Below are 12,046 nucleotides of genomic sequence, written 5' to 3' on the forward strand. Positions count from 1 at the left end.
ATTTGCACCCTGGGGAGCTCAGTACAGTGAAGCCTGCTGAGATTAATGCAAATAAGCTTGTGAAAATAATAGAGCTGGTTGAATTTATTGGGTGAAGAGTAAATTTGCAAACAAATGCATTTTGGGGGGCGTCAAAACTAGTCATGAATTTGGGGCAAAGTCAGCAAATAGTTTCACCAAAACAAAACAATGCCGCAAACAAAAAATTAGAAAATATCAAAACTGTTTGTTTTGAAAAAAAATTGAAATATTTGGACTCATCATTTCATTTTCAAAAGGTCATTGTGATTTGACATTTCATTTAGGAAATGTTGGTTTCGGTTTGACATTCACAATGGTTCATTTTGAGCTGAATGAATTTTTTTAAAAATTTGTTTAGTCACCAAAAAAATTCAGTTTTGGTTCGAAATGAACCAATATTTTTTTTATTTTTCCAGTTCAGCCTCGGAACCCAAAAATCCATTATTCCCTCAGCTCTAGAAGCACAGGTAGAGTTTGCTCTACCTGGTTGGACCAGTGAACCAGGTGGTCTGAGATCTTGCACCTGTGTCAGACCAGGAAGATGAAACCTCCCCCAGTGCACCTGATCAGTTGTGTAGTGCGACACATAGAGGAAACTATTCTTCCTAAATCCCAGTAGAGCAAATGATAAACCAACTTGTATAAGAACTGGAGCTGGTAAATGAACACACTTCAGGTGCAAGCTAAACACAACAGCATGCATCTCCGAAACAGAGTCATTTAAAGAAATATACCAGATTAAAGTATAATCATGGACCCATGCAATATTATCTCTCTGATATACTTCTGCTGCAAGTCAGATGCGAATCTGCCCACAGAAATGCTGGGTCACTACTCTCAGTGTATTTACTTATAGATTCTAGGACTGGAAGGGACCTCGAGAGGTCATCGAGTCCAGTCTCCTGCTCTCATGGCAGGTCCAAATACTGTTACCATCCCTGATAGGCATTTATCTAACCTACTCTTAAATATCTCCAGAGATGGAGATTCCACAACCTCCCTAGGCAGTTTATTCCAGTGTTTAACCTGACAGTTAGGAACTTTTTCCTAATGTCCAACCTAAACCTCCCTTGCTGCAGTTTAAGCCCATTGCTTCTTGTTCTATCCTTAGAGGCTAAGGTGAACAAGTTTTCTCCCTCCTCCTTCTGACACCCTTTTAGATACCTGAAAACTGCTATCATGTCCCCTCTCAGTCTTCTCTTTTCCAAACTAAACAAACCCAATTCTTTCAGCCTTCCTTCATAGGTCATGTTCTCAAGACCTTTAATCATTCTTGTTGCTCTTCTCTGGACCCTCTCCAATTTCTCCATATCTTTCTTGAAATGCGGTGCCCAGAACTGGACACAATACTCCAGTTGAGGCCTAGCCAGCGCAGAGTATAGTGGAAGAATGACTTCTTGTGTCTTGCTCACAACACACCTGTTAATGCATCCCAGAATCATGTTTGGTTTTTTTGCAACAGCATCACACTGTTGACTCATATTTAGCTTGTGGTCCACTATAACCCCTAGATCCCTTTCTGCCGTACTCCTTCCTAGACAGTCTCTTCCCATTCTGTATGTGTGAAACTGATTGTTCCTTCCTAAGTGGAGCATTTTGCATTTGTCTTTATTAAACTTCATCCTGTTTACCTCAGACCATTTCTCCAATTTGTCCACATCATGTTGAATTATGACCCTATCCTCCAAAGCAGTTGCAATCCCTCCCAGTTTGGTATCGTCTGCAAACTTAATAAGCGTACTTTCTATGCCAATATCTAAGTTGTTGATGAAGATATTGAACAGAGCCGGTCTCAAAACAGACCCCTGCGGAACCCCACTTGTTATACCTTTCCAGCAGGATTGGGAACCATTAATAACTACTCTCTGAGTACGGTTATCCAGCCAGTTATGCACCCATCTTATAGTAGCCCCATCTAAGTTCTATTTGCTTAGTTTGTCGATAAGAATATCATGCGAGACCGTATCAAATGCCTTACTAAAGTCTAGGTATACCACATCCACCATTTCTCCCTTATCCACAAGACTCATTATCCTATCAAAGAAAGATATCAGATTGGTTTGACATGATTTGTTCTTCACAAATCCATGCTTGCTGTTCCCTATCACCTTTCCACCTTCCAAGTGTTTGCAGATGATTTCCTTAACCACTTGCTCCATTATTTTCCCTGGCACAGAAGTTAAACTAACTGGTCTGTAGTTTCATGGGTTGTTTTTATTTCCCTTTTTATAGATGGGCACTATATTTGCCCTTTTCCAGTCTTCTGGAATCTCTCCTGTCTCCCATGATTTTCCAAAGATAATAGCTAGAGGCTCAGACACCTCCTCTATTAGCTCCTTGAGTATTCTAGGATGCATTTCATCAGGCCCTGGTGACTTGCAAGCATCTAACTTTTCTAAGTGATTTTTAACTTGTTCTTTTTTTATCTTCTAATCCTACCCCCTTCCCATTAGCATTCACTATGTTAAGCCTTCCTTCAGACTTCTCTGTGAAGACCGAAACAAAGAAGTCATTAAGCATCTGTGCCATTTCCAAGTTTCCTGTTATTGTTTCTCCCCCCTCACTGAGCAGTGGGCCTACCCTGTCCTTGGTCTTCCTCTTGCTTCTAATGTATTGATAAAAAGTCTTCTTGTTTCCCTTTATTCCTGTAGCTAGTTTGAGCTCATTTTGTGCCTTTGCCTTTCTAATCTTTCCCCTGCATTCCTGTGTTGTTTGCCTATATTCATCCTTTGTAATTTGTCCTAGTTTCCATTTTTTATGACTCCTTTTTATTTTTTAGATCATGCAAGATCTCGTGGTTAAGCCAAGGTGGTCTTTTGCCACATTTTCTATCTTTCCTCCCCAGCGGAATAGCTTGCTTTTGGGCCCTTAATAGTGTCCCTTTGAAAAACTGCCAACTCTCCTCAGTTGTTTTTCCCCTCAGTCTTGATTCCCATGGGACCTTACCTATCAGCTCTCTGAGCTTACCAAAATCCGCCTTCCTGAAATCCATTGTCTCTATTTTGCTGTACTCCCTTCTACCCTTCCTTAGAATTGTGAACTCTATGATTTCATGATCACTTTCACCCAAGCTGCCTTCCACTTTCAAATTCTCAACAAGTTCCTCCCTATTTGTTAAAATCAAATCTAGAACAGCTTCCTCACAGTAGCTTTTTCAACCTTCTGAAATTAAAAGTTGTCTGCAATGCAGTCCAAGAACTTATTGGATAGTCTGTGCCCTGCTGTGTATTTAGTTGTCTAAAAAAGCCTCATCCACCTCTTCCACCTGGTTAGGTGGCCTGTAGTAGACTCCGAGCATGACATCACCCTTGTTTTTTACCCCTTTTATCCTAAACCAGAGACTCTCAACACTTCCGTCTCCTATGTCCATCTCCACCTCAGTCCAAGTGTGTACATTTTTAATATATAAGGCAACACCTCCTCCCTTTTCCCCCTGTCTATCCTTCCTGAGCAAGCTGTACCCATCCACACCAACATTCCAATCATGTGTATTATCCCACCAAGTTTTGGTGATGCCAACAATGTCATAGTTGTATTTATTTATTAGCACTTCCAGTTCTTCCTGCTTATTACCCATACTTCTCGCATTGTATATAGGCATCTAAGATACTGGTTTGATCTTGCCTTCCAGTTTTGCCCTGACCCTCTTTTCTCTCTGCCATTATAGCTCACACTCCCTCCTATTTCCGACCCATCTCCCAGGTCTCCATGTTCTCCACTTACCTGTGGGCTTTGCTCACCTGTCCCCGTTGAACCTAGTTTAAAGCCCTCCTCACTAGGTTAGCCAGTCTGTGTCCAACTTCATATGTTGCCCTCGTTCTTGCACTTGACATCAGCTCCTGTGTCTTGCACTGGATGCCAGCTGATTTCCAAGTGAAATTCAAGGTGCTAGTTTTGCCCTAATAAGCCCGACCTGCTTTGGATTCTGTCTACCTGAGAGTCTGCCTCTCTCCCATGTGATTCTGCAGCAGATACAGTCTCCAAGAGTTTGGAGCTGGCAAATCCTCAGGCTAAAAATGGGAGAACACCCTAACATGGGCCCACCCCAATTTTATCTGGAGGATATGTCTGCTCAATACTCCCAAGGCCTGTACAGGCTGCAGCACCAGGTGGGAGAGAGGCGGCCTCTCAAGTGTCAAGTTTTGTGCTGAGAAGATGGGTGGAGTGTGGCATAAAGGACATTGGCCACAGGGCCTGGTGAGCCAAGGCAGGACCTGCTGATGTTCTTACACACACTCTGTCTACTTGTTCAGGCCAAAATATTCAAATCCAAGTGCCTAAAGTCAAATACCCAGATCTGGATTTAGATACCAAAATAAACCTGGCCTGATTGGATATTTGCAACTGTAAAGAAAATACTTACATTCCTTTCTCTAGCGAGATGCTCCAGAAGGGCCTGGAATACTGTTGGAAGGTGCAAAGAGCCAATGGATCATGGGAAGGGTATGTAATGTTATGCAGTTATGGGGTATTGTAGTGAACTCCAAGTATAACGGGTGTTGGGGGCCATCAGACTGACTGTCAGGACCAAACAGATTTCCCAAGGAAGGACTGACACGCATACAGTCAGGAAAGTGTAAATCCGCACTGACAGCAGGCATCCAGATGTGCAGTTTATGGGAGCGCAGAGCAGAGCCCACAGGGGAGGGAGCTGGGATCCATCCTTTCCCTCCCAATGGAGGAGCTCCTTCCTAGTGGCTGCTCTAAGTGCCGCGCAGGGGGCAGAGAGGAAGCAGCAGGGGCTCTCGGAGCAACTGGCAAATTACAGGGAGGAGGAAGTGGGTTAGATCTTGGGGGGAGGTTAGCAACACGATTCTTTGGGACCACCCGAAATGGAGTGGACTTGTTTTATATAAAGGAAGCCTGGGATGCTCGGGGGAATCTTCGTGCCATGATGAGCCTCAGGCTGCAGGAGAGGAGTGTGGCAGGAGTCACACCTAGTCACCTATATTTAGAAAAGTTTTCCAAGGGACAGATCTGTAAATTGTCCTGAGAGGAGGTGGCTGCTTTGTGTGCGTTGCGGTGAAGCGTAACATTTATACAGCAACAGCTCATTCCATGGCACAGAGCCCCTGTGAGCTAAGCGCTGCTAGCTCCACGTGCCACTGTTAGAATCCAAGGTCAGGGCTGACCGGAGTCCCTTGCTGTCAGACCCTGTGTAGTGCACTAGAACAGACTCCGGATCTCCTCCATCCTGCAGGGCTTGCCAATCTGTCACTGACAGCCCTTCCGCCTGCCTGGCAGCTGGGAGGCAGAGCCAGCTCTGTCCATGGGGCCAGGATCCCACGTGTTACTGAGAGGTACAGTACGTCTGGAGAATGTAAAGTGACCACCTGGTGCAGGTGAGAACACACCTCACTCACACTCACAACTTAAATTATTCCTGTAAGCTTCGACGTAAGGGAAGGTCAAAGGAATTCTTCCCAAGTAAAATTAATGTGCTTGGGACTCGCATGGGACGACCTGTAAAGATGCCCTGCCCTCTACGGACGATTTGCAATACAGCACTGCCATCTACGGGACACTCTGGGGAACAGGGGGTGGGGGTGGGGGCGCGTTCAGACTATTCCCTCTCTCATCTGGCAACCTGATCAGTGGAACCAACGTGGCTGGACGCCCCCACAACCTGCCTCAGGAAGGGTCCTGGAACAAGGCATTGAAGGCAAGCCGCAGAACCACTGCATTCCAAGGCACAAATAGCAGAGCCAAGCCATTGCTCTGAACTCGCCCCAGAACAGCTGGGAACACAAGGTCCTGGCACTATCTGAGCGCACAGCCTGAATTGGAAGCAACGGAAGAGGTCAGAGAGCAGTGGTGCCATGAGCACAGGAAGTTACCTTCTTGTACAGTTTTAACACACAGCACCATCCCGTATCAATGTTTAAATTGCTAAGGTCCACAAAGGTATTTAGGCACCTAACTCCCTTTGAAATCAGTGGGAGTTAGGCACCTAAATAGCTCTGAGGATCTGGGCCCAAGTGAATGAGTTTGGCGGGTCACTTAGAAGGCCTAGTCATAGAGGGACTTATCTGCTTTGTGTGAGTCTAGACAAACAAGGTGTGGGGCTAGTCGACCTGGCAGAGAGCAGAAAAATGGAGCATTCCTCTTAAGCAATTCCCTGGGCTTGTGAATGTAAATGTAAACCCCAACGCCTCCTTTGTAGTCAATAATTATGGTGTGGGTGTGGGATCTGGAACCTGAGCACATGACAAACTGTGCCTGAGTTTGACTGGCCCCTTAGTCCTCATCATACTGCCTCATCAGATGAATTGTATTGTGTGATTGCAGATTACGGGAGAAGTTTCCATGCGTGTTTTGGTGTGTGATCAAAGAACCCATATTTGTTGCCTTTCCTTTTTCTCCCATGCTGCACGTCCTGGTTCCTGTGCTCATGGGGCTATGAGCTATTCTTTTAACTATTATTGAGTTATTTAATTATGTGTAGCAAAGGACTAACTCTTAACTGGTTAAGAAAAGAATAACTGTCCAGACCTAAAGTTACTGACTGATTCCAGTGGCAGATCACAAGGTTTCAAGGGTCCTGGTCTGACCAGGTCTGTTCCAGGCCACAGGCTGTGGGGGACCCTGGTCTGACCTGGTCTGTCTGTTCCAGGTTGCAGGGTGTGAGGGCCCTGGGTCTGACCTGGTCTGTCTGTTCCAGGTTGCTGGGTGTGAGGGGCCCTGGGTCTGACCCGGTCTGTCTGTTCCAGGTTGCTGGGTGTGAGGGGCCCTGGGTCTGACCTGGTCTGTCTGTTCCAGGTTGCTGGGTGTGAGGGCCCTGGGTCTGACCCGCTCTTGCAACTCCAGGTTTCCTACTTTAAATATTTTGCCGGTCATTTAAGAGTATTATTGATTCCTGTGTTTATTAACGAGGGAGCTGAACAAGCCCTCGCTGGCTCTGGGATGAAATGAATGCTGGCTAGGGCTGTACCTGTGGCTGGGAAAAGCCCTTTTCACACCTTCAAGGCGTTAAGGGGACACTGTCAGTTTACAATTCATGGCGAGGTATTTACAAAATGGCTGCTACAGTTCAGCTCCTCTGTCCATATTTAGGCTGTTTAATAAGTGGCCTGAGGCGGGGAGCTGCATTGCCACTGATTCCCGACTGAGGGGTTTGCCTCGGGGTCAGTGTGCCGAGGGAGCTCTGCCTGCCACGACCACCCCAAATCTACAGTGCGTTCCGCTTGTTAGCAACCCCTCGGCTGGCAGCAAGAAGTTGCTGTGATGCAACAGTTGCTAATAAGCAGAAGGCAGGTTTGTGAGGCAGCAGCCAGGGATGGTAGGTCTCAGCACGGCCTTTCCTGGCTGCTGCCTCACAAACCTGCCTGCCGGTGGAGCCTTTCATCCAAACATGTAGCTGCCGAGCAGCATGCCATTTATCCGCTAATGTGGCTAATAGGCAGCACTAGCCAACTGCCATGAACATTCAAGTCAATGGGACAGGATTGGTTCATGGCAAAATGTTGCTATTAACCGGAAGTTGTGACTAGCCAGACGGCTATTAAATGGAATCAATCGTATTGGCAACTGGAGCCAGTCAGAGCAGACTGAAGGGCCTGGCCCAGGACCAGGCTCAAAGCCACCTTCGCTCACGTACACCCTCCTGAGGGCACTGAGCATTCCTGGACCAAAGCCCAGGCTCCAACTCGGTGCTAAGGGTCTTGGGAGTTTGTGTTGCCCAGTGCTGCCTGATGCAGTCGAGGAATGGGATTCAGCACATCTTCAGAACACCCTTTAACGTATCCTCTACCAACGCCATTGAGCCCAGGGGCTTTCCTGGCGTTCGGTACAGAATGACTGCAGTGGTCATGGCGATTAGAATTGCTGTTCAGTCAGGGCGGTAGGGAAGGAGGCTGAGTTTGAGACAATGGCAGAAAAGATTAGGGAGACTAACAAGCAGGTTCTTATAAAGTAGTTATAAGAAAACACAGTCCGGGTATTATCTTCCTATGTAAGAAGGCAGTTCCAATAGGGTTTGTCATTCTTGGAATAGAATAGTTCCTGGATCTGACCCAGTCTGGCAGCTCCAGGAGTCTGCACCTGAGGGGCCCTACAGTGATAAGCTGCCAAAATCCGAACAATCGGTTCCCTCCTCACCCCACAAGGGGGTCGTGGCCCGTCCCCGCTCCCCGGGACTCCTGCCCCATCCAACCCCCCGCGTTCCTTGACTCCCCCCCCGGACTCCTGCCGCATCCACCCCCCTTCCCTGTCCCCTGACTGCCCCCGCTGCCCCATCCAACCCCTCTTCTCATTCCTGATGGCCCCCCGGGACCCCTGTCCCATCCAACCACCACTTCTCCCTGTCCCCGACCGCCCCTGGAACCCCTGCCCCTGACTGCCTCCTGCTGCCCCATCTAACCCCCCTCCTTCCTGAGTGCTCCCCCGGGATCCCTTGCCCCCATTCAACCCCCCTGTTCCCCACCCTCTGACCACCCCGACCCCTGCAAATGCCTTGAGTTGTGGCCACGGGTCTTCTGGCTAATGAGGACTAGATTAGGGTCCTTTCGGAACCTGTCAGCTCTTCTTTCTCTTTGTTGGCTAATGCAAGGCACTGCCAAGGACAGGAGACCTTTCCTCCCACTTCTAGGCTGACAAACAGTTCTGCCTCCACACTCCTATCACCCCAGCTGAGTGGTGGAGTCAGCGGGACACCGGAGACCAAAGTGCAAGTAATGATCACAGACTGAAAGAACCTGTGTTATTCATGTGTTTGATAGAGACGCACGCTGGATGTGTGACAACTCACTGGCAAAAAAACTTTTGGCCTAAGATGCTCTGGCCATAGAATATCACCCAGTGTTTCCTGTATCAACCCCAGTAACCCGTGACTGAGCTAGAAAGAGACATCCAATCTTGTTTTAAAGACTCCATGTGATGTCAAATTTACTACATCCCTAGGTGAGCTGTTCCAGTGGTTAATTTCCTTCACTAATACAAATGTATATCTTATTTCTAGTGTTAACTTAGCTGATTTCTACTTTCAACCTTGGTAATCTGGGCGCAATCAAACACATGCATTTAACACAGCCAAATGCAAGGTCGTACATCTAGGAACAAAGAAAGAATGTAGGATACAATTACAGGATGTGGCACTGTGTCCTGGACTTACTGAAGAGTAACTAGGGGTCATGGAGGAAACCAAGTGAATGAGCTACCAGTGCGATAATGCTGGGCCAAAAATGGTTACCACAGGCCTTGGAAATATAGACAGGAGAAGTATGAACAGGAGTAGAGAGGTGCTATTACCTCTGCATAAGGCATCCCTGAGACCATTTAAGAGTCCACCCTTTAAAAGGGATGTTGAAAAATTGGAGAAGGTTCCAAGTTGAGCCACAAGACTGCTCTCAGGTCTGGAAAACATGTCTTCCAATGCGAGACTAAAGGAGCTCAGTCTAGAGGTGACTTGATCACATTCTACAAGTACAGATGCAGGGAGAAGATTTCTGATAGTGGAGAGCTCCTTGATGTAACACACAAGAGCAGAACAAGGGAGAGAGCCTGGCTGGGCTGAAGTTGGCTTCCCCCCAACCATCTCCAGACCCAGCAATCCAAACACTCCTTTGGGAAAACAGCCTTCTCCTGCTGCCAGCGTGTCCTGTAGCTTACCTAGTACCAGTGTGCTGCAGTGCTGAAGGTTCAAACCCCAATGATAATGCCCTGTGTGTGTTAACAATTGTATTTAATAGACTTTTAGTTTAGTTTTTACATTCTTAAAAAAACCACCTAGGAAATTACACTCAAACAGTGTAAACTGTTCAAAGAATGTTATTTAGGTTGCAAAGTCAAACACTCAGAAGTTGGGAAATGCCAGATCTACAGTTTTCTATTCAATTTTAATTTGTCACCCCTGTGCATGCATTATGGTATGGTCTTTAATTACATGATCACATCTTATCTTACGCACAGGACCCCTGCCTCATTCGGTGCACAGACTGGATGTTACGTGGGCTAGTGTAAAGCTGGCTGTAAACACGTGTCCTGAGGGCAGCCCCACAAGTGGCCACCACCTCAGTTTCCATCTTAATTCCTCAGATAAACTCAGTTCAGCCTTCAGAGTATTTCAATAGCCCTTTTTGCGGGGTTTCCTTCTTACCAGAATCCCCCCAGTGCAGCCCAAACAGTACATTCGTCCCAACAGTCCAGCACCAAGTCCAGCTCCAGTATCTCTACCACGCCCCAGCGCCCAGGTGCAGCGCTGGCTGCTCTCCCCCATCCTAGCTTCCAGGTCTGGCTCCAGTGTCTCTCCCCACACCTCACCCCAGACCCTCTAGCTTGGGTGTTTCTCCACCCTGTTTCCTTGCCAGGCAGGGCTCCATCTCTTGCCTGGAGACATCAGTGGACACACCCCTGCATCACTCCCCAGCCTTTAGCCATCTGAGTTCAGGTCTCTGGTTCAGAGAGCCAGCAGGCACCTTCCTCTGCTGTTCTCAGCCTTCAGCCCTCTCTAGGCTCTCTGGCCTGTGGAAGTTTGTAGGTGACCCCCTGCCTGCCTGTCTGCAGCTTTCACCAGCCTGCTCTGGCTCCGCTGGGGAACTGACTGCTCCCCCTTCAGGGACAGCCCCCCTGAAAGCTCGGCGCCCAGCTCTGCTCTGCCTCTGAGCTGCCGTTACTCTCTGGGTTCTCTTCCTTTCTGCTCTGGGCCCTCAACTCTCCCTCTCAGGGCAGGTCTACACTACCACTTAAGTCAATATCACTTACATCACTTAGGGGCGTAAAATAGCCAGCCCCCGAGTGACGTAAGTTACAGCGACCTCCGCAGAGAGGGCTCTCTCGTCGGCATAGAGCATCTTCCCCAGACGCGCTGGAGTGGCATTGGAGCTAGTGTCGACTAGCTCTAAGTTCTCATTGGGGTTTGCTCCAGGGGCAGCCCCACCCTTCTCATTACACCAAAGTAGGGTGCACCTGGACTGGAACAGGAGAGCTGAACCCAATTGCTTTTAAGTGGGGGCCACATACTCAGATATGCATGTATATTGATCTTTTAACCATAGCAAATCTCTTCTTTCTTTTTTCTTTTTATTAATAAATCTAAGATTTAGTTAATAAGGATTGGCTGTAAACGATTTAGTTAATAAGGATTGGCTGTAAACATGTATTTGGATGAGATCTGAAATATTCATTGACCTGATAGGCAATGTGTCTCATCCCTTGGATTGGTAGAACTTTAAGTACAGTGAATAAGATTGTTAGTAATCTCTCACTATTCAAGATTTGGCATTCTGGATGGGAGCCAAAGGCTGCATTGCTTAAAGGAAATAGCTTTTGTCTTTTTGGTAACCAGCGTGGTATTACAGACGCTGTTTTACTGGCTTGGTGAATCTAAGTATAGAATAGTATCGGGGGGTAGCCATGTTAGTCTGTATCTACAAAAACAACAAGGAGTCTGGTGGCACCTTAAAGACTAACAGATTTATTTGGGCATAAGCTTTCATGGGTAAAAACCTCACTTCTTCAGATGCATAGAGTGAAAGTCACAGATGCAGGCATTATATACTGACACATGGAGAGCAGGGAGTTACTTCGCAAGTGGAGAACCAGTGTTGACAGGGCCAAGTCAATCAGGTGAATGTAGTCCACTCCCAATAATAGATGAGGAGGTGTCAATTCCAGGAGAGGAAAAGCTGCTTCTGTAATGAGCCAGCCACTCCCAGTCCCTATTCAAGCCCAGATTAATGGTGTTGAATTTGCAAAAGAATTTTAGTTCTGCTGTTTCTCTTTGAAGTCTGTTTCGTAAGTTTTTTTGTTCAATGATAGTGACTTTTAAATCTGTAATAGAATGATCAGGGAGACTGAAGTGTTCACTTACTGGCTTATGTATGTTACCATTCCTGATGTCCGATTTGTGTCTATTTATTCTTTTGTGGAGGGACTGTCCAGTTTGGCCAATGTACATGGCAGAGGGGCATTGCTGGCACATGATGACATATATAATATTAGTGGCTGTGCAGGTGAATGAGCCCTTGATGGTGTGGCTGATGTGTTTGTGTCCTCTGATGATGTTGCCAGAGTAGATGTGGGGACAGAG

The 12,046-nt window shown here is 47.0% G+C and overlaps 1 protein-coding gene across 3 annotated transcripts in view; it reads left to right on the forward strand.

Moving 5' to 3' along the window:
* LOC135972145 (microtubule-associated protein 2-like) overlaps positions 1-12,046 on the forward strand; it is a 957,474-nt gene that overhangs the window by 515,803 nt on the left and 429,625 nt on the right. The gene's annotated exons all lie outside the window — the stretch shown is intronic.

Source organism: Chrysemys picta, chromosome 11 (genome assembly GCF_011386835.1).
Source record: "Chrysemys picta bellii isolate R12L10 chromosome 11, ASM1138683v2, whole genome shotgun sequence".
Lineage (NCBI taxonomy): Eukaryota > Metazoa > Chordata > Testudines > Emydidae > Chrysemys > Chrysemys picta.